The 21,580-nt window shown below is 38.7% G+C and overlaps 1 long non-coding RNA gene across 1 annotated transcript in view; it reads right to left on the reverse strand.

Moving 5' to 3' along the window:
- 5730522E02Rik (RIKEN cDNA 5730522E02 gene) overlaps nt 1-21,580 on the reverse strand; it is a 593,731-nt gene that overhangs the window by 366,575 nt on the left and 205,576 nt on the right. Inside the window, exon 2 of the long non-coding RNA NR_027973.1 lies at nt 3,331-3,392. This is a non-coding gene — a long non-coding RNA (RIKEN cDNA 5730522E02 gene). The remainder of the gene's footprint in view (nt 1-3,330; nt 3,393-21,580) is intronic.

The following is a 21,580-nucleotide window of genomic DNA, read 5'->3' on the forward strand; positions in this document are numbered from 1 at the left end:
AAAACGCAACTGTAATTGAAGACAAGGTCATCCTAAAACTGAGAACTTCAGGATGTGGTATGAGGACCATGCTTATCCAAAGCAGACCTTTACACATGGGGAAAAGTTAGCTACCTCCGCATGACAGAGGCCTTGGGAGACACCAACCCTGGCAACATGTGACACCAGATTTACATGCTCTGAAAGGAAGCAGAAATCAGATTGTCCCTTATGCCACTGGATCCATAGCATCTTCTATGTCAGCTGAAATTTAACAAAGCACCATGTCTGCCAGTGGGATAGGAAGCAACTCAGAGTTACAGTCCCCGCTACTAGTCTTTCCTGATACTTCTTTTAAATAAGGGATAAAAGACTAAAGTAAAAGGCTAAAACTAACCTAAAACCCCAAGAAACATAACTCTCTTCACTCAAATCTTATGCCAATTTTTAATAGTGTTTTTTCCTGTTTATTTCATCACCTTCAAAAATAATATGTTTCATAATCTTTATTTGAGTTTGTCTACATTCTCTGATGGTGTTGAAATAAAATTGTCTGTTTCTACATCTCACTACTGATTTGATAACCAATCAAAGATTCAAACACTGGTAGGATCAAGGTAGTTTGGAACAAAAGTAAGCAAGACTTGTGTATACTAATGATATTGATATATGCATGAAGAATATTGGGATATAGTATTTCCTTTAGAAGTTTCTCTGTGGCTGGCAATATGAAACTTATTTGTTATTTATTATTGTTATTACTCTTGTTAATAATCTTCCCATCCCAGAGAAAACATGCTTTGACTCTGATTTCCAAATTACCTTAGATGAGAAAACAAGCCTTACAATTTACAAATTGGGAATTTGATGATCTCCCTTTTAATCAGATGACTTAAAGCTACCAGGAATGAGTATTGTTCAAAGACTTTGAGCATGCTACAAGAGCTACATGCTACAATACCAGTTCACGCCTGGTATGGTCTCAACACCTTGCATTGGTGTTCTGGACAAATGAAGACAAGGCTAATGAGAATGTGGCTGCTTTCCACTGCAGTGACTTCTGTTGCTATAAATTGCTTAGAATTAGTTTTGGCCCACACTCAGGCACTGTAAGGAGTCTTATTTGGCACATGCATCTTGAGACTCCACCATTTTTGAGTACTTCATAGTTGAAGGAAAACAACAAATTCCATTAGTAACCTCTCATTTGGTCTTTCCTCCCAATTTTGGCAATTGATGTCCTGGTAGTTTGTGAGATGGTAGTGTTAATTATTTCCTTTTTACTTTCCAGAACCTTTAAAACTTCTCTATACTAGATGAACACTTCTTTTTCCTCTCTTATTCCCAATTCCCTACTTCTGTCTTCTTGACATTCCATATACGGTTTTTACTATGTCCAGCTGTGTTTTCTCCATTGATTAGGATATATCAGACTATGGATGGATGCGTTAACTGGGGACATGGTTTACTATTCTCAGTAGAAACTCTCCTCTTAGTATCCAACTCAAATTAGATACTGGTTGACCAGAACAAGTAGGAAAACAAATCAACTAACTTAGCTACCAATGGCTTACCCTCTTACCACAATAGTGACTGCACACTCTTCACCAGACAATGGGCTCTGAACAAAAGCAAACAGGGGCCTTAGCTTGAACATCCCTGGGATCAAGTCATACTCCTTGAAGGAGTTGTAAAGTACCTGGCTTTATGTCAGAAGATACCAACCTCCATCCTGCCTAATCATTCAAGGTCTTTCCTTGCTGGTGCTTGGTTCTTGATAGCCTCAACATTTCACAAGTTGTTTGCTCTTGTTTCCCCCATGACACAAATACAAAAATGGAAGATGTTACAAATAAATAAATGAATTTAGACGTAAAATAAAATCCATCTTCCTGAGTGGATGCATGCCTGTGTCTCATTGGCATGCACCAGATTGTACTAAACGGCAAGAATTTCCCAAGAGAAGATAACTTCCACACACTGGTACAAGAGCATTTTCCCCATGCCATGCAAATTATTTAATTTAAACACTGCTTGATATGACTCTCTGAGGAAAAGGGTGTTTTCACAGATACATCTTTAATCTGTTGGTGTATACGTGCATATGAGAGAAAGAAAGGAAGTAGTACTCCTTCACTGCCTATGACGATGCTTAAGGTGAAGAACCAGAGGCAACAAATTGTTTCTAAACCTTGGAAAATGGTGAAATGCAAATGGTTGTCCATTCCTATGGGGGAGAGAAAACACATGGGCCAAGTGCAGTTGTCCTTCTATTAGCATTACCCCAATACTGTGCAACACTTGCACTATGTTGTTAAATTGTGTGTGTGTGTGTGTGTGTGTGTGTGTGTATGTGTGTGTGTGTGTTTGTAGGCACACACTTCACCGTTCAGTATATATAATACAAAATAACAAAATTCATCATCAAGGAATTTTACTACAGCAGGAAAAGCAATGGAAAGATTAAAGAATCAGTTCTCCCCAGCTGTACTTTGTCCTGGGGATGTCATTTTAAACCTTCTTTTAATCCTTCTGCTTCTTCAACTGGCCTACCTTCTGCTTTTCTACTATATATTAACCACTTAAAGATTCAAAATGAAATGAAAACTTGAGCGCCCTCTTAACATTTATAAGAATGTTCCAAAATTTCATCATGAAAACTCTTAACTTTTTAAAGAAGTCTTTGATGGGTCTTATTAAAAGAATCTCCCTCCAAGATAGAGTTCCTTTACATAAGGCTTCATACAATGCAGGGCTAACTCTACCACAAGCTCAAACTTGCACAGACGGGGACCCTACTGGAGAGAGCAGCTAACTTATTTTAAAAGCAAATAGACATTAGACAATACTTTCAATATTAACTTACTCTTAGCTCTTCCTCATCAGAGGAAGCCAGGAGGCTATGAGCCCCTTCGCCCTTCCCTTGGTCTTCCTCTAGCTCTCTCCCTGTGTGCTATCCCCTGCTCTGAGGAGGTGAATACCTTCCCCCTGCCAGCCTAGTTATTTATTGACATAGCTTGCATGCTGGGGCATTATCATCTTAATGCATAATTCAAAATCTCTTGCATGTGGCCTGCACTTTTGCCTTATTCCCTGCAACCTTAATGAAACATAAGAGGAAGTATTTCCAAGGTGGGCATAGGAAAAGATTCCTAAATGTTGCCATTGCCCTCCCCTCTCCAACTCTGGACAGCTTTGACTCACAAAATCTCTTGTCTTGCATTCTCACACACCCTCATAAGGTCCTATATTGAGATGAAAGCAATCTGAGAGATGGTTTCAAAGTTGGTACTGAGTGGGAACCTTCGGAATAAAAGGATCTGTACATGTCAGGGAAATGACAATTCTTACCTTACACATCTCATTCTGGAGTGGCAGTTAGATGTTCTCAGGAGGGCAATCATCTCATATGTCTGTAATTCAAAAGGAGAAATCATGTTAGGATTTAGAATTTTAATTTCCAGTGGGTCAGCGTAAGAGGTGGACAGTAGAATGGGACAGAAGAAGATAAAGACAAGTCAGAAGCCACAGGGAAAGACATTTTAGCATGTTGACGTGGAAGTATCTGGGAAAAAAAGCAAAGCAAAGAAAGTAAGGAGAGAGTTGAGTTTACAGCAAACTGTGGTGGAGAAAGGAAAAAAAAAATGTGCTTGAGAGGGAACGTCTATGGATAAACGATGGCAGATGGTTGATTCACTCTGAAGCCATTTAGGAAAAGTGGATGGTATAAGTTCTTTACAGAATCCTCCGCATCTGGGTAATTGATTAGATTAACGAGCTATATATTTTAAAATGTGTTAAAGAAAAAAAGAAGTAGAGCATCCCATCTCTAAATGTTAAGAACCAGGTAGATGTGTGCTCTGACTTGAACACACTTTTAGAGCACTATGAAACTTACACATACAAACACTGCCACAAACACACACTGTGCATGTATGTATCTGTGTTGATGTCCCTAAGAAAGCATTACCATTTTCCAGAACCTTGACAAACATACTATATATATATATATATATATATATATACATTCACATATGTGCATATACTCTGAGTTTTCCTTGTTCTACGGTCTAAGAGTCATTATTTCAGATGACAGTTTGTGCTCCATAAAGTCTAAATCCACATGAAATGCACTGGCACACGGTCATTCACCCTGCCCTCACACACCCACATGTAGCTGGCCATGACACCAAAATCAGAAGGACACTCTTATCATTTGCGCCTATTACTAAGTGTGGGATTCTAGCAGAAGCTTTTTACATGCATTTTGAGTCTGCTAAGCAATAATTCCTCTTTTTTATAAACAGAAAGACATGAATTATTAAAAAATTAGACATTTAGAATAATGGCCCTCTATACGCAAAGTATTTATTTCAACTCTCATCATTCATGGGTTACTGCATTGATTTTTTTTTTCATCAGTTTACTTAGCATTAAGCTTCCAGGGAACTCATCAATAAGAAATGAATTTTGGTAACTTTCAAATCCACTATATTATTTTCCTTTTATTTGTAGTGAATTTTTCTTCTCTCAGTGGTATTGCTGCAATAAGTCAGTCATTATTTCTTTATGTTTTCTCCTCTTTCTTTAGGGTTTCATTTCCCTTTACAGCACATCTTGTGATCACAAAGAAAACAGAGACACTTATTTCTTTTAACAGTTGAAATTGCTGCAAGTGATTTAGCTGTCATTTAATTTGATTCCTCTCTTCTGTCTGTAGAGAAATATGTTTAATGTACTGGAAATTATGTTAATAAGAAAAAGCATTATCTCATTTAATGAAATAAATATACAAATATTTCAAAATAAAATAAAGAGGCAATCTTCACTGAGAAAAAATTCTTATGGTTTGTGTAAAATAAACAAGTAAAAATATGAAAGGCATTGAAACACTGACAAAATTGTGCCTGTGATCCAAGAGAAGACAGAGCCTTGGTGACTAAGTTACCAATACTTAACCAAAGACAACCATGTATTAATGATCAAATTATTAATTTCATATTTCCAATGACCTCAGGAAGGATCATTTTACTTTTCTAGGAAAGTACCTGTGTTTTTAAAATGTTTCCATTGTATTCTCTTCTTTTATTTCAAATGGTTGCTATTGCTCAAATTAATAATTATCAGAAGTCTCATTGAAAACATGACCAAAACTCCCTGTACAGAAAAAGAAAGGCTACAATTCCTTTGATTTTGCTAATCAAAACAGAGTCAATGAAGTCAGTCTAAAGCTTTTATATGTAAAATTTATCTAATGCACAAAAAGGTTAAATAAATATTGTTGGTGATTTGAGATAAACTTGAAGCAATTATGTAATAAAAGCATGACCACTGTAACAGTAACACATAATTAGCAATTTAATTTCTGGCATGAAGACAAGCTAAAGATGTCAATAAAAAAAATCGTCAGTGACAAGCCGATTTTACTCTTTTCTGCAATTTGAGAGCAATACTCACCACCTGATGAGCAAAACCGTTTTCATACAATGTGCCCACCTCTCACGCACCAAAATAGCCAATTTAAAACAGTCTTACTTCATATCATTGCATAGTGAATCATTACATTTCCTTCCATCTAGATTAGCACTTTCTCTCCTCTGAAAACACAATATTTCCAGTCAGCAAGTAAAGAACATTATGGTTTTTTAAAATGAGTTAAAGTAGCAGGTGTTCTTTGTTTCAATTTCATTTTTCCAAGCTTCAATAATATGTTTGACAGCAATATGTCCCTGTATATGACATTCCAAATACCCTCTCTTTCTTACCCCCTAACTCTCAGCTAAGAAACACATATAAATCAACAACTGTTTGAAAAGGTAACAAATGCCAATAGGAGAAAGAATGAGGAAAATTCGGTATTGCTCTGTCTTGCACACTTTCCTTCCCACCCCACGTCTGTATTAAAGGTTGTGGGTAAGAGGCAAAGAGAAAAGAAACAAGTGAGCTGGCTTTATTGTGAAATAGAACACTTGTCTTTTTCATCACACACCAAGTTGCAGACTTTTAAACAGACTTGAACTACTCATCTCAGAATCTTCAATTCATCCACACCACCTTCTATGTCCCTGGTATTTAAACAGGAGAAGAAAACAGATCCCTCAAGACAGAACTACATTAAAAGGAGTTTTCTATCTAGTGATAAAAAGTGAATCATCTTGGCTGGTGTACAATAGCCACTTGTACAAGCACTGCACATAAAGTGAAGTCAGGAAAGCCAGACTAGCTAAGAAGTTCTGTCTATAAATACCCTTGGGGCATGATGGGATATATTTAAAAAGTAAACTCCAGCAACCAAGAACATAACAAGAGAATTTCCAAGGGCAACTCCATTTATTTAGGAACCACTAATTTTGGTCAATGTCCTAATTAGATATTCTAGTCCTAATAGGAAAAACATTTAAATGTATAAAGTCGCTGAGAAAGAGGGGGGAGGGTAGGTGGGTGTGGTATATGTATGCATAGCTATGTGTGTGAGTGCACATACCCATGTGAACAAGAAAGCCAGAGGAAGATGCTATAGGTCCTACTTTGTCACTTCCCTTCCTGCTTTATTTCCCTGCAAAGAGTTTCTTTGTGACCCTGGAGCTAGGCTGGTAGCCAGCAAGCCCCAGTGATCCTCCTGCCTCCTGTTGCAGACATCATGACCATACGCAGCCTTTAACCTGGATTCTGGGGATCTGGATTGGGCTTCCTATGTTTGTGAAGCAAGGGCTCTTGGATACAATATCATCCCCTCAGTCCTACACTGAGGCTATGTTATACATATTCATCATCTCAACAGCTCCTTCTGTATGTGAAGAAATCACAGTTCTGAGAGGTTAAGCAGTACTTAAGCGTATCTGAGGGGTGAACTCAGAGTTTTGTTAACTAACCTCAAGCCATGAAGTAATGCTGAATGAACATGAGGAGATAGATGATCCAGATGTCAGCCATGGAGATACAAACAAAAGGGACTTTTTGCAGGAGACGTGTGTGTTTGTGTGTGTGTATATGTGTGAGAGAGAGAGAGAGAGAGAGAGAGAGAGAGAGAGAGAGAGAGAGAGAGGGAGAGAGGGGGGAGAGGGAGAGGGAGAGAGGGAGAGAGGGAGGGAGAGAGAGAGAGAGAGAGAGAGAGAGGTTACTTCCCTTGAAATAAAGACAGCAGCTGCCTTTCTGTAGCTATTGGCTCTCACGTGGGCTCATATCATCTGATGATCAAAATTGGTTCCCAGACGATCAACTACAAGGATGCATTTTAAAACAAAGAGAGACTCACCAGGAAACAAAATAAGAATAAGGAGAAAAGAGAAGAAAGAAAACAAGAAAGCATTGGTAACCTTGGACTCTGCATCCTGATGCCATTAGTGGGTTCAGGACACCCACACTAGAGGAGAGCTGCTCACTGAGTACTGAATTCTTGGTGGTTACATTCTGTAGCATTATCCTTAGCCTAGGAGGTATCTCCTCACTGGAGAGAGAGAAATTACATATATAATATAAAAACAGGATAATGGAAGGCAACTCCTTTGTGGATTCAGCAGGGACTAGCTGAGACCATGGACTGCTTTGCTTCCTCAGTACTTTTGTCCTCTTTAAAGCACCAATTACTCAAGGAAGCTCATCTGTGTAGTTCAGTACTGAATTCAGGAAATCAGCAGATGCTCTACTTTTCACTCAAGATTGAGAAAACATAGCTCAGAGAATCTTTAATGCCTAGAGCAATAGTCTCAACCTTGAGCAAATTTGGTAAGCCTGGTAACAGATTCCCAGATTCACCCTCCATCCTCTTGAATTCTGCTCTGAAGACGCGTTCAAACATTGTCCAACTAATAGGCTCCATGGTAGACCCTGATCAAGGTGCAGCAGGGCTGACCTTGAAAGACCTCTGGGCTCTATGCCCCAGTATAGGGGAATGCCAGGACCAGGAATGGGAGTGGGTGGGTTGGGGAGCAGGGGGAGGTGGTAAGGGATAGGGGATTTTCAGAGGGGAAACTAGGAAAGGGATAACATTTGAAATGTAAATAAAGAAAATATCTAATAAAAAAAAGACCTCTGACAAAATGAAACTAGCTTTTCCAGCTATTGTGTGTGTGTGTGTGTGTGTGTGTGTGTGTGTGTGTGTGTGGTGGGGGGGGGGCTTGTGGATGACTGGATTTCAGTAGTGATAACAAAGGAAAGATGAAATCAAAAATGGAAAATCAGATTCGTTTGGTGGAAGAAGCTGAGTGAGTGGTCATAAAGAATCAGACCTTGGCACTGTAGGCTTCACTATTCCCAAATTAGATACAATGAATGATGGGAAAATCCTTCTGAAGGAAGAACCCTCACATGGAAAAAGAGTGCCAGAATAAAGTGCATCCTCTGAATGTAGGGTTACTTCCCTTGAAATAAAGACAGCAGCTGCCTTTCTATAGCTATTGGCTCTCACATGGGCTCATATCATCTGATGATCAAAATTGGTTCCCAGACCATCAACTGCAAGGATGCATTTTAAAACAAAGTAATTGGCTAAGTATATAGTTAACTGAGTATAATAAAATTTATTACATCTCACTTTCTTGGAAGGTATATAAAGAATTACTAAGAAAAAAAACAACATTTTCTCTCTATCCTGCATAAGGTGATATCTTCATGGAGATACACAATTTTGCCTTAAATGGAGAGCCCAAAACTCAGTTTCATTTCTTTCTATTGGTCTCTTAAAAATAAGCAATGGGGGACTCCTGAGGTAAATTTAATAGTATCAGCAAAGATGATATGTATGAAACAGGACATACCATATTTAAATTATGATTTATTAATAATTTAATATTCAGCATCTCCCCAAAACACAGCTCTGGTTAAGCATGATGCAGTGACATCATAATGGATACATACATATGGGTCTTTTGGAGAGAAGTGGCATGCATAAAGGTGCTGCTGCGGGTTGTGTTAATTGAATAGAATCCAACAAAGATTTGGCAGAGCATATATTTAAAAGGTTGGGACTGCTTGAAGAAATTGATTCATTCACACTGTTGTGAATCATTTAACACACACTTCAAAGAGAGTGGAGCTGCTCCTCTCTGCCTCCTACTCCCTAAGAAAGACTGTTAATCAAAATGAAGACTCCTAGATACTGGAGGCAGGCTTTGCCTCCACTAAGAACAGTGCAGGTTGGTGGGGCTGGATTTAAGGGAGTGGGGTTAAAAGCAGTAGTGTCAGTATTATACTGAGTCTCAGACAGGGTCATTATTGCCATTACAGAGACTCAAAACCAAGTGGCACATGAGGAAGTGCTTGAGGATGTCCCTCAAAGTGTGCACTGCCTAGTTCCCTTAAATGTATATCACTTGGTTCATTTAAAGATAATAGAGGGAAGGAAGAAGTATGTAGCTTGGTTGGTGGTAAAGTATGTGCTTAGCAAGCACCAGGTCAGTGGTTACTCTCCATGGATATCACACACACACACACACACGAGAGAGAGAGAGAGAGAGAGAGAGAGAGAGAGAGAGAGAGAGAGAACATTACCATAACTTACCTATATGATTAATGGAGTTTTGCTTGTAGAAATTTGTGACTATACAGAAAATGAAAATTTATTTCTTTAAGAAAAATATGCAGATGCTTTCTTTAAATTAATAGATATTATTTATTGCGTTCAATGGTGGCCACTCATGTAGTACACATGAGGCCCAGGGTCCATTCCCCGGTACCTGAGGGAAAGTAACCAGTCAAAGCAGGACATTTAGAGATCTTGGGAATAATGTGTGTGCACATAAATACACATACATATGTGCACACATGAACACACTCACACACACACACACACACACACACACACAAACCTAATAATGGAAACAAGAGAAAGAGAAACCAAAAGGCAATAAATTACCAAATAGCCGAACAATAAGCTGCAGTTATAATTGATAAAACCTATTTTTAAATATTTTAAATAACAAAACAATCATACAGAAAAAAAATACAAAGGGCAAATCTATACATTCAGTCTGGAAGATGGGCAAAAACAAGTATAAAACTCTTGTTTTATGAAGCTAGAGGAAGATGAAGGGACAGGGGACATGTGAGGCACACTCCACTGCTCACAGGAGGCTGCTCAGCTACTTACTGTCTGCAGCCATTGTCCTGAAGGCAAGCTCTTGCACACTGGCCCATGGCTGAGACAGATACATGCACTGCAACAACCTAGCCTGGTATGTTAGCATCGGAATCATATAGGAAAAAATAGTCATAGACTCTGCTAGCAAAGAACACACAATGCAATAGCAGGTGACTAAAAGGCACTTGGATTTAGATGCACGATGTATCTCTAATACTCATTTAATGTGTCCTTTTCATAGATAAAAGCAAAAGCTTTGACTAAAGAATTCGGTGCTTTGCTCTCTGGACTAAATCAAGAACTATGACTGTCAATTACATCAGGCCTCCACGTATCAAACGTGTTCTATTTGAATTGAATCTTTATACTCATTCACTCCCTGGTCCACGAAAGGGCTGATGCTGGAGGAGCAGAGTAGGTGAGCAGGTCCAGGGCTCTGCACATTTCTCCTCCTTACCACAGTCCTTACCATGGACAGAAGAGAGACATTTGGGGTCATTGCCGTCACATAAGCCACACAGTGCCAGAGCTCGCCCACCCAGGGCTTAGTCAGGTGCTCATTCTCTATGTAAGGAAGTTTTCCACAGGAATTTTATAACATGGATACATTTAATTTTCTTTTGACAATTTGCATCTAGCAGGATTTGTGCTGGAAAACCTATTGCTTTAGAATCCGGATGAATGTGGATGTTGTTTAATTTAAAATAGTGCTCTCAGGCCTGGCTACACAATTAGAATCTGCTGGAGAGCTTTTGAGAAGTCAGCCAGGCCTCATCCCCAGAGATCCTGACTTAATGGGGTGGGGTGGGGCCCAGGACTAGTATCCTTTCAAGAGCTCCCCAGGTGATTGTTATGCATTGCCAGGGTTGAGAGCCACTGGTTTTACAGCCAGGTGCTGCAGCCAAAGCATCCCTGCTGGGAGGCAGGAGAACCGATTTCTCACCCAGACACATCTTCTGGAGATATGTTCTTGGTAAGAAGATCTTAGTTTTGTAAGCACTCAAATAGGGATAATAGTGTTTAACATACCAAAGCTAATGAATTATGTTAGGAGTATTTTCCTCATCTCTCCAAACTACAAGTTGACCTAAAGCTTAAGGAGTTGTTTTAGATCTTGGAGAAGTGAATATGGCTATGAGTACAAAGACCAAAAAGGAGACTATTATTAGTACCACCTCTTTGAAAAAAAAAAAAAGTATTCTCATTTAAGGATAAAGTATACTTTGGAAAAAATTGCTAAATGCTTCTGTAAAATAATTTTAAATTTATAACAAACACATATTTCCAATTTAAGAATCTCGGAAACAATGAGCTATCATCCTGAGACTTCTTGGTAGCTCATTTCAAATACGACAGGATAATGACATCGCTTGTATTTAGTTCTCTTTGGAAGGAATCTGCTAGGAAAAGGAAAAAAATAATCTAATGATTGAGAGGGTGTCAAGACTTAATCATTTAACTTCCCAAGCAAAAATTTACCCCCAACGTGATAGCAAACCGACATTTTCTTTAATCTTCAGAAAGTATTCCAAATAGCACAGGCATTTGGAAGCATTTTAACTCCACAGACTCTTTTAGTCATCATATCTGCTTACATTGCTTCTCTGATTTCTCAGAGGAAAATCAGTGAGGCAGATATTTCTTCAAAACCTTAGGTGCCTTTTTACCTTGGCACTATCATTGGGTAGCATAATAATTATGTTATATAGGGATTTATTACATTCTGATATCAGGCAACATGCCTTGGCCAGTTTCTATACCTAGGGTAGACCTGAGGTTTTCACAGAGAGCAAGACTAGTCCAAGACTGATGGGACGCTTAGACAAAGTACTTGACCTAAATACATTACAGAGCACTGCAGCACTGTCTGTTAACTAGGTCAGCCCGGGTGCTTAAAAGTTATGCAAAATTTATTTCTGCCACACAGGAGATATGCCACTAGCCAAGCTGTATAGAAATTAGCTTTCTAGGCAAGAAGAAAATGTTTCTCATCACTGGGAAGAAAAAGAGAACTCTGGCTATGTCTTAAATACTATAGTACACTTGTTGTAGGTCCTTAGGCAGCAGAAGTAATAGGGGTAAGAAGGCTGATGAAATGCCTAACAATGCTGGGGTTCCTTGAAGTGGTCGCAAGCCCTTTGAACACCACTGTCTTAACTCTTACTCTTTGAGCAAAACAAAAGGGATTTCAGAGCTGCACAGGTACTGCTTCCAAACCAAAGCATGCATGGAATCTAGAAACCATCAGGAATAAAAAGTATACGACCATTGAGATCTAGTTGGATCAGAAAGCCTTCGAACCCCTGAATTAAGCTATTAAGAACATCACCTGTGGGTAGATGGACTTCCAACTTACAAGCTTGATTCGGAAGTATCTTTAACAACTGGCAACAAAAATAAAGATGAATGAAATAGTACCCACACATTTCCTATTAGCCAGAGCCAAGCTCTTTCTCCACATAAACTTTTATTAACGATGCACAACTACAATGTTTATAAGAGGCCCAAGCCCCTGACAGTAGGAATTTGATTCCTTTTTAAAGCTCTCAGGGAACATCTCTGCTTCTAGGAATATGAATCAAAGCAATAGATTTGCTGAGGAGAAATAGAACATAAAGAAAATAGAAGCATGCAACAAAGGCTTCGGCTCATCTTACTGGTTATTACTTAAAGAAAATTTTTTTGTTTGTTTATTTTTTTCGAGACAGGGTTTCTCTGTGTTGCCCTGGCTGTCCTGGAACTCACTCTGTAGACCAGGCTGGCCTGAACTCAGAAATTCACCTGCCTCTGCCTCCCGAGTGCTGGGATTAAAGGCGTGTGCCACCACGCCCGGCCATACTTAAATTTAAAGAGGACATAGAGCCAATGAGGAAATGAATTTGCAGTAAAATGCATTGGGTGGATGTTATATACAAATGTGCCTTGAAAAACGGACCTTCAAGGGAAGGCACAAGGGAACATGGATTTCCCCAAGTCCCCCAAGATTTGCTATGATCATAATACATATTAAGCTTGAATAGTTGGTCTTAATTGGTAGCTCTTACGTACTAAAATAAAATTATATACTTCAGACTCCTCACGGAAGGACTGAATTTTCGCCTCTCACCTCATTACCCTCCACACATTCTAAGTAGGTTTAGCTTAATGTATTTGAGTCCATTTCTGAGCACAAACCCTTAAGATTTTTGCACGATTGAAAGATATTCATTAAAGAGACAGGAAATGAGGTGTATGCAAATTTGAAGCAAGCTAATAAAAATATTTAAAAGAAAAAAAAAATCCTATCCGTCCTCCCATAACATGCTGAAAACAAAACTATCGGAAACAACACAGCTGCTCAATTCAACTGTGATGCGCTCTGGGAAATGGCTTCTACCTTATCCCACACACCTGCTCCTCGACAGCAAGAGCAGCAAAGCCTGTGTGAGAAAACACACAGCGCAAACGCTTTCTGTCCCTTTCGCACTGAACGCTCAGGCAGGTTCCCCACCCCCCACCCCCCCCCCGCAGCTTCTTGCTGAGACACCCAATACCAGGAAAGTCCTCACATTCCAGACAGAGACTCTTGAATCAAATCTAGTTTCCTCTAGAACAGACGTGGTCTCCTCTTTTTGACCTAGTTAGTGAATACAGCAGTCCCCCACCACCTGACATACAACCACACCCACCACAGACACACACACACACAAAACACACACACCACAGACATACAGATACACACATACACACACACACACACACACAGACACACACATACCACACCAAACACACACAAAACACACACACCACAAACATACAGATACACACATACACACACACCACACACACACACACACACACACACACAATTTCTACCCTCCAGGCATTTATGTCCCACCACCTTACCCCCTCATGCCCATCATAACATCAGGGAAAGTGACTAAAATAAGTAGTGTGCTCGTAGTTTGCATATGAACAGCAAAATACATACAATCCCCTGCTGCCTTTACTGCTCTGTGATGTCATCAATATTCACCGCAGTTCTTGCCTTCATTTGCAGAGTTTGGCTTTTAATGTAATGGCCATTCAATAAAAATGTTGCTTTTAAAGGTTTGCATATCATCCCATTTTCTCCTCAACCCTTCAGCAACCATATGGCAAGCAATCAGGTCTGCAATCACTAGGTCCATATTATGTCGAGCATGATTTCAGCATTACGCTATTACCCATCTGTTTCTGTAGAAAAAGACATGAACCCATGGATAAGAGGTCAGTGGTTTCATTGCACACTGTATTCCAGAAATCTATCTCTGCTCACTTGAGATCACTTTTGTGATTTACTCCCGTCTCCCAGCCACACTTCCTCCCTGCTCTCTCCCACACTCTTTTCTTTCTTTAAAGAAATACAGACAATCAGCACAATTTGTCTGCCTGACTGTGGTATAAATTATTTGGGACTGTCAGGGTAGGCACTTAAATTTTCTTACTCACGGGTATTTATCCCAGGATTTTGAGCATTAAAAAATGTGGGGTACGGGAGAGAGAAGAAATAAGTCTTACCTGATTTTATATTTTTAGATGTCTGAACAATAAAAATGAAAGAATTTTCAAGCAGAAGCAAACAACAGAGGAAGTGCAAGTTTTTTAACCTCAATTTTAGAGCATCTAACACCAACCTACAATCTAGAAGGCTGATTCTTCTACTCAAAAAACAGAAATGAATACATACATATACATACATACATACATATACATGTGTACATGCATATTCTATGTTTGCCTGCCCTCTGGGTTCACATACATGATATCCAAATGACAAACCAAATTTCTGTGCATAATTCTAGGAGATGCCTACTTAGGTGTTCACAAATAGCATTTACAATGAACTAATATACTTCAGACCAAATCAACCATGTCTGGGTAATGTCCCCTTGTTTGAATTCAACATATTCCAGAAAGCCAGTGACTTCCTTAAATAAAACTTGCTACAAGTATATATTTTTACTGTTGTTGGCCTGAAATCAATTTAGAAAGCAGGTTAGGTGTAAACCTGCAGGGAACTTACAGATCCTATTGGGACTGTCAGTAGTGGCTTTAAACTCGTGTGCCTTTCTGGCCTGGGCAGTGGTTTCTCAAACCTCAATGAAGGTTAGAATCAGCTGGAGAGACCTCTAAAATGATCAGTATCTAGACCTAAACACCCAAGATTCTCGCTTAATTAATGTGGATGTAGCCCAGACCAGTGGAGCTTGGATTTTCTGCTTCATAGCTCAGGCTGAGAACCTTCAGTCCAATAATATATAACTAAATAGAAGTCATCTCAATCCATCATTTTGAAAAATGCAATGATAAAGTGTGCTGTAAATTTAAAAAAGATAACTAGAGCCATTAAATTTCCAGAAACAAGGTAGGAAATTGTAGGCCGAGAACCATCAATTATGAATAAATAATATTTTATTTATTCTTTGAAATTTTCACTTAGTGTTAATTTTGTCTGGTGATGTGTCAGTCAATAGTCTAAGTATTAGATTCCATCAATTGCATTTTACAAGCTCATAGGAAAGGATCACCCACTGAAAGGAGAGGCTCTGAGGGAATAGGTCCAGTGTAAGGTTTGTGATTCCATGTTTCTCACTAGCTTCTTCCTAGATATTGCTAAATAGCAGGTAAGATTTTGAATATGGAAGATAGCTAACCAAATCAGGGTCCATATAGTCTACATTGCTAACCAGAAGACTACAACCACTCAAACTCAAGCATGAAGAGAGATCGGATGTGCTTAGAAAATCATGAAACCTAACCATGCCCCACATCTGTACAGAGTATGCTGTTTGACCATCTGTGAGTGCTCTTGGCTATATGTGAACAAAAATTAAAAGCCTTTTCTGTCCAGTCACTTCACACACAGGTACTGGTTATTTGCTGTTAGTTTTAGTTTTAGTCAGCCTAGACACTATGCTTTCTAGACGGAAAACAGCTAGTTTAAACATCTTTTTTTTTCTCCAGTCAGTCATGTTCATTAGCATCATTGAATTTCATCTACAAACCTTGCTCAGCTTCAAAAGCCATCCATTTATTTATGAATTCATTAAACACTTTACGGAGTGCCTCATAATTTACAGTCTTGACTTAAGTTCATGACAAAAACAAGTAACTTAAAAAGAAAAAAGACTAACAAAATTAGTCTTGACCATTATAGAAGTGACGCCTACATGGAAACTGGGCTAGTCTTCAGACCTCAGCATAGTATACACATGAGGGAAGAGGTGCAGATAGACTTTCTGGCCTATTGGACTGGGGAGCGTTCTGCAAGCATAGAAGTCCTCTGTGTCCTAGCAACAGTCAAACCTACTGTGCCCAAGCCCAATGACTCTCTGTGGCATGTGAGAGGCATGTCCCTGAGGCAAGTTTCCAAGTAAAGTTCAGAGACAGCATGTAGTCTCTGATCACACACAGTCCCTGTGGTTGGAGTGCACAGACAGATCTTGAGAGCTGGCATGGTCACTCTCTCCATGGTGACACATGCACGTGGCATCACTCACAGGCTGTTGACGAATTCAGACGTAAGTCAATGCACAGAAGGATCTGATTTCACAGCTTTAAACAGAAAGTACTGAAAATGTAATTATCATCACCAACAAACCCATCTGAAACAGTCAACGTGCAGCACAAGGAAAAAAACATTAAAAGAAAATGAATTAACAGGATGGAGTGTATTCCTTAAGTGAAATTATATGCATTTAAGACTTATGAGCTTGCTTTTAGGTAGTATAAAGATCTAAAAATGCATATATGCCTTTTAAATCTAAAATTAAAATCTAAAATTTATGTTTAAATCTAAATTTTTGTTTTACTTGATATATTCCTAAAAGTCATTGTAATCGTCATGAATCCCTCCCAGAGGCAGCATGTTTCATGAATTTCCAGATTTCCAAAATGACCCAATAAACTCAAAATTGGAAGAGACATCAAGATACACTTTTGTCATGGGGTGGGGGGGACGCGGGTATGTTGACTCTGGGGTCTTTACATAAGTCAGGTGCTCAGCCAAAGGAAACCATTCCTAACTCTTACGGTGTAATTCTCTTTGCTTTATTCATTAACATATAAAACAGAGTTATTTGTTTTATATGCACATAGTGTCACAAGGTCAGTCAAATTTTAAAATATATACTTAATATAGCTAAAATTAATGCAGCTTTAATGATTATAAAGTTCAAATGTTAATTGATAGTTATATAAAAATGATAGCTTTGTCTAATCTTTAAACTTCTCTACATTTAAGTCAATATTCTATTTTTTGGCAAGAATAAATTATGTTTCTACACTGTCTGATCACTATTTCCCAGATCAGTATTAAATGCATGATGGGACATTTTAACTTTGATTTCTTATACCAATCAAATTTTATAATCCATTTCATTTGGTTGCCTGCATTGCCATTTTTGGCCAGCAATGAATCAGCTTCCCCTGAGTACAGAAATGATTGCCCAGTTTGATGTTCAAAGAATTTGGATGAACACAATTTTTCAAGTCCCTTGGATTGTCCATTCTCATGCCCAAGGAGGTACAAGGCAGGTCAGGAGGGCAGTGTTATAGTTAAGCTCTTTGATCCCTGCTGCTGCTTCTCCAAGACAGAGAAATAAAAGATGCCTGTGGCTCCTCTATTATTCTATTTTGTCTTATTTTAAATGTGGTGGCCTAACCTTTCACACAGGCAGCAGGGAACTCTGAACTTCTCAGAATTCATTTAAAATATTCAGCTCAGTTTTTGTTAATGATATAACATTGCATCACCAAAAAACGTTACTATGAACCAGAGAAATCTGGTATAGATTATACAACTAAAATAATTTCTTCCTCTCAAATTTGATAATGCAGTTTAAAGACAAAATAAAATCTCAAATAAAATCTCTAGATGTTACAGGTAGGGTGGAAGAAAGCTTGTGGCAAAGCTCAATTCCTGTGGAAAGAGGTCAAACTCCCAAGGAAAGGGAAAGTCCCATCTATGCAAATGCTGGAGTAAGGGAGACAGGAAAGCTGTGAAAAGTGTTGGGTCTTTGCTATTAATGAACACTTGCCACATCTAAACATGCTCACTTCTATCAATTGTTGATGTTTATATTCTGAGCTTAGCCTTGGTCAGTTCAGTCATATCTCTAGCCCCATCATATAACGACTGTACTGGAGTGTGGTCCTTCTCAACATCCAGTGTTCATGATAATTACATATTTCAGAAAGTAGACTAAGACTTGATATCAACACAGATACATAGTGGGACTAGAGTCATACAAATTTTCCTAAAACTAAACCAAACCAAACCACACAAACAGGGTAATCATCATGTTTCCCTGTGCGAACACACCACGTGTGAATGGGGCCCCAAAACGGTAGAAGGGAGAGAATAAAACACAAAAGAAGGCAGTATGAGGGTAACAACTTCAGGGATTGCCCATGTTTACCAAGCATTGCTGCATTCTATAATTCATACAAAAACATAAGAAAAAGAAAAAAGGGGGGAAAAATTATGTGGGAGAGAACCTCAAATGATAATCAATGCAATCGTAATCTAGTTTACTTCACTGAATTGCTTTGTTGCAGATTCACTTAGATTATAGCATTGCAGGACATAGCATGAAAAGTACATGGGTCATAATTATTGAGAGGTTCTTTAAGTTTTATCCATCAGTCGTACTTCTAAAGCAACCTCCATGGCATTACATTTTACAAAAACATAAACTAAATTAAGGAACGATAATCAAAATAATAATCATAACTGTATGACACCTTCAACACAACTTCATCTCCACTAGCTGGCTATGACTCTAAGAATGGTAAATATATGCCTGTCCATTGGCCCCAACTACCATGTTTTAAGTTCATGATCAATAAAGAAACTCTTAAAGCTAAGCTCACACTTATCAGAGAAGCCTTATTATAACACTTAATTATAACTGCCAATCAATGTGATTCAGCAGGTGATTTAAAACCTACCTGCCACTGTTGACAGAGAGCATGGACTATTTGGAACACCTAATCTAGTACTTATTTATATGGTTTGGGTATTCTATAAGTATGTGATATGCATATGTGCACACATATGCACCAAAGAGGGAGAAAGAAAAGACGATGAGAAACTATGTTGGGGAAAAGGGACCAACACAACTGAGAATTCTATATGTCTCATCTGCATGATTCCACGATTTCTTCTGCCAGGATACAGACTATCCTATTACTCTAGCACTCCCCTGGCACCCAGCACAAAGTTTTGCCCATATTTTTTAACCAAGAACACTTCTTGACTTTTTACTTTAAAAAAAAAAATCTGAGGCTGGGAGTATATTTCATTGGTAGAGCCCTTGTGTAGCATGTGTAAGCTTCTGGGATTGATTCCCAGCTCTGCAAAAGAAGAACGGGTTTATCAGCAAGTTATTTGCCCTCACTTGTTTGTTTGATTACAGAAACTCATTTTGGACCACATGAAATAAAACTTAGAAACTGTGTCAGCAAAGGTAACTGGAGGGAATGAACAAGTATAGAAGTACTGGCCCACGGTCTTCCATCTGCAACACTAAAAACAAAAAGCTTTAAAAGGCTTTTCATAACTCATGTGGCAGCAAAACCAGACCTGAACTAATTTCAAGAAGATTATTTTGAATCTTTATTTATCCCACTCAGTGTGAATATTCATACATTTCAATGCCGAAACATGAATGTGTTTGATTATAGGGTGCTGCCCCAGACCCAGCTGGAATATTGCATAATCTGTAGTATGTGTACCATTTTACCTTTCTAAAAAAAAAAAAAAATCCTGAATGCAGAAATACACCTGCCCCAGGGGTTCTGGGTAAGGGATTGTAGACCTGCCTGTGTAAACTTCATACAACCCTACCTTTGACCTATTACAAAAATAACTGTATCACTTAGTCTGAGTCAATTTTTTTTAAAGAAAAGACATTTGGAAGAGAAAATGCTACACATATCAACTGTTATGCCAATCAGATATTTTCATGTCAGAAGGGTAAAATGACAAATCTGGGATTTTGAGCCTTTGGGGATCAAGTTACCTGTTTGGAAATATGGCTCCTGTCCTGTCCTGTCCTGTCCTGTCCTGTCCTTTCAGCATAAAGTTATTTCAAACTATATAAGGTCATTTAGAATTCCATACATCCTCTCCTATACTTCAGAAGAAATCACATGTTGAAGACTGATTGAAGAATGTAGGAAGTTTATTTGGCAACATCTCCAGAATTTCTAGGCATATATAGCAAGGCACTGTACCACAGTAACCATGCTCACTCATTTCCCTGACGAGCTTTTGTCCTTGAATATACTAATGCATACATGTGAAAGAAATGCATTCCTATGAATTATTTTAGTATCGCAAACACTGAAGGATACTGATCTGATCCTTACCAAAAGAAAAAAAAAAAGGCAACAAAATGTGATTTTCAGCTTTGAAGACCTAGCAGTTGACAAAGGATTTAACAGAGTCCCTCTAAAAGTTGCAGCCGTATTGCTCAGCCTTTGCCAAATGCTTTCCTCTTTGGGTGAATTTGCCATCTCTCAGCAACACAGTTTATTGTCGCATGTGATAGGAGCAGACCTGTTTGTGCTGTCACAATGGCCAATAAAACTGAGCTGGAGACTCTTCATTTTAAACCTAAAATAAATAAGTAGATCTCATTTAAACCTCCCTGTGTGCATCACAGCAATCTTCCCAGGGTCTTCACTTGAGCTGCTTTTAAAGCTGGACTACTTAGGAATAGTGAGCGTCTCCTGTTTAGTGACTCTGATCCTCCCATCAGTAAACTGATCCGGTGATAAAACAGAGAGGGCCTTGTACTATTTGCATTTTTACTCAGTTTAGTCACAGATCACAAAATAAATTAGTAAATTGAGCAACAAGGCTTCCCATTTGCAAAACCCCAATGTTTCAGGTAATCATCTGCGCTTAAATTCACAAATCCCTGAAAATGGAATCATTTCCCTCTCGAAAGAAAAATAACAGGCATGACCTCCATTTCTCACCACATTTATGCCAAAGCAATGGGCTGGGTTTGAATTTGAAATTTTAAAGATGTAGAAGATAGTATATTTGTGTTGTATAGGTGAGTTTCTTGATATCAGCTCTTAAAATTGAGGGGGCAGCAAGAACTTGGTGTGGGAGAAAAACTGACAGAAAAGAATGTAATGATGCAGCACACTGACTAGTGTTTGTGTCTACTCCCAGTTGAATGCTTGCCACATGAAGGTCTCTTGAGGCTCAGCTCCTCCAGCCAATGTGGCAGCCCAAGCAGGCACCACTCAAGACAAAAATCTTCCCTCATGCCAAATGCTATGGAAATTTTAAGCTCAATAGATTCTTCAATTCTGAGTGACGCACAGGATACTGACCTCCTTTGCGAGGGGCAGAAAACTTGATCAAAGACGTTACAGGCTGTACTGCTGAGAATATGCAAGGGCTTTTCTGTCTAAATGGTGCTCCCAGCAAAATCTCTTACCACAGTGGCCTTCCTACTTGAAATATGTAGCTTCAGGAGA

This window comes from Mus musculus, chromosome 11 (assembly GCF_000001635.26).
Source record: "Mus musculus strain C57BL/6J chromosome 11, GRCm38.p6 C57BL/6J".
Taxonomy (NCBI): Eukaryota; Metazoa; Chordata; class Mammalia; order Rodentia; family Muridae; genus Mus; species Mus musculus.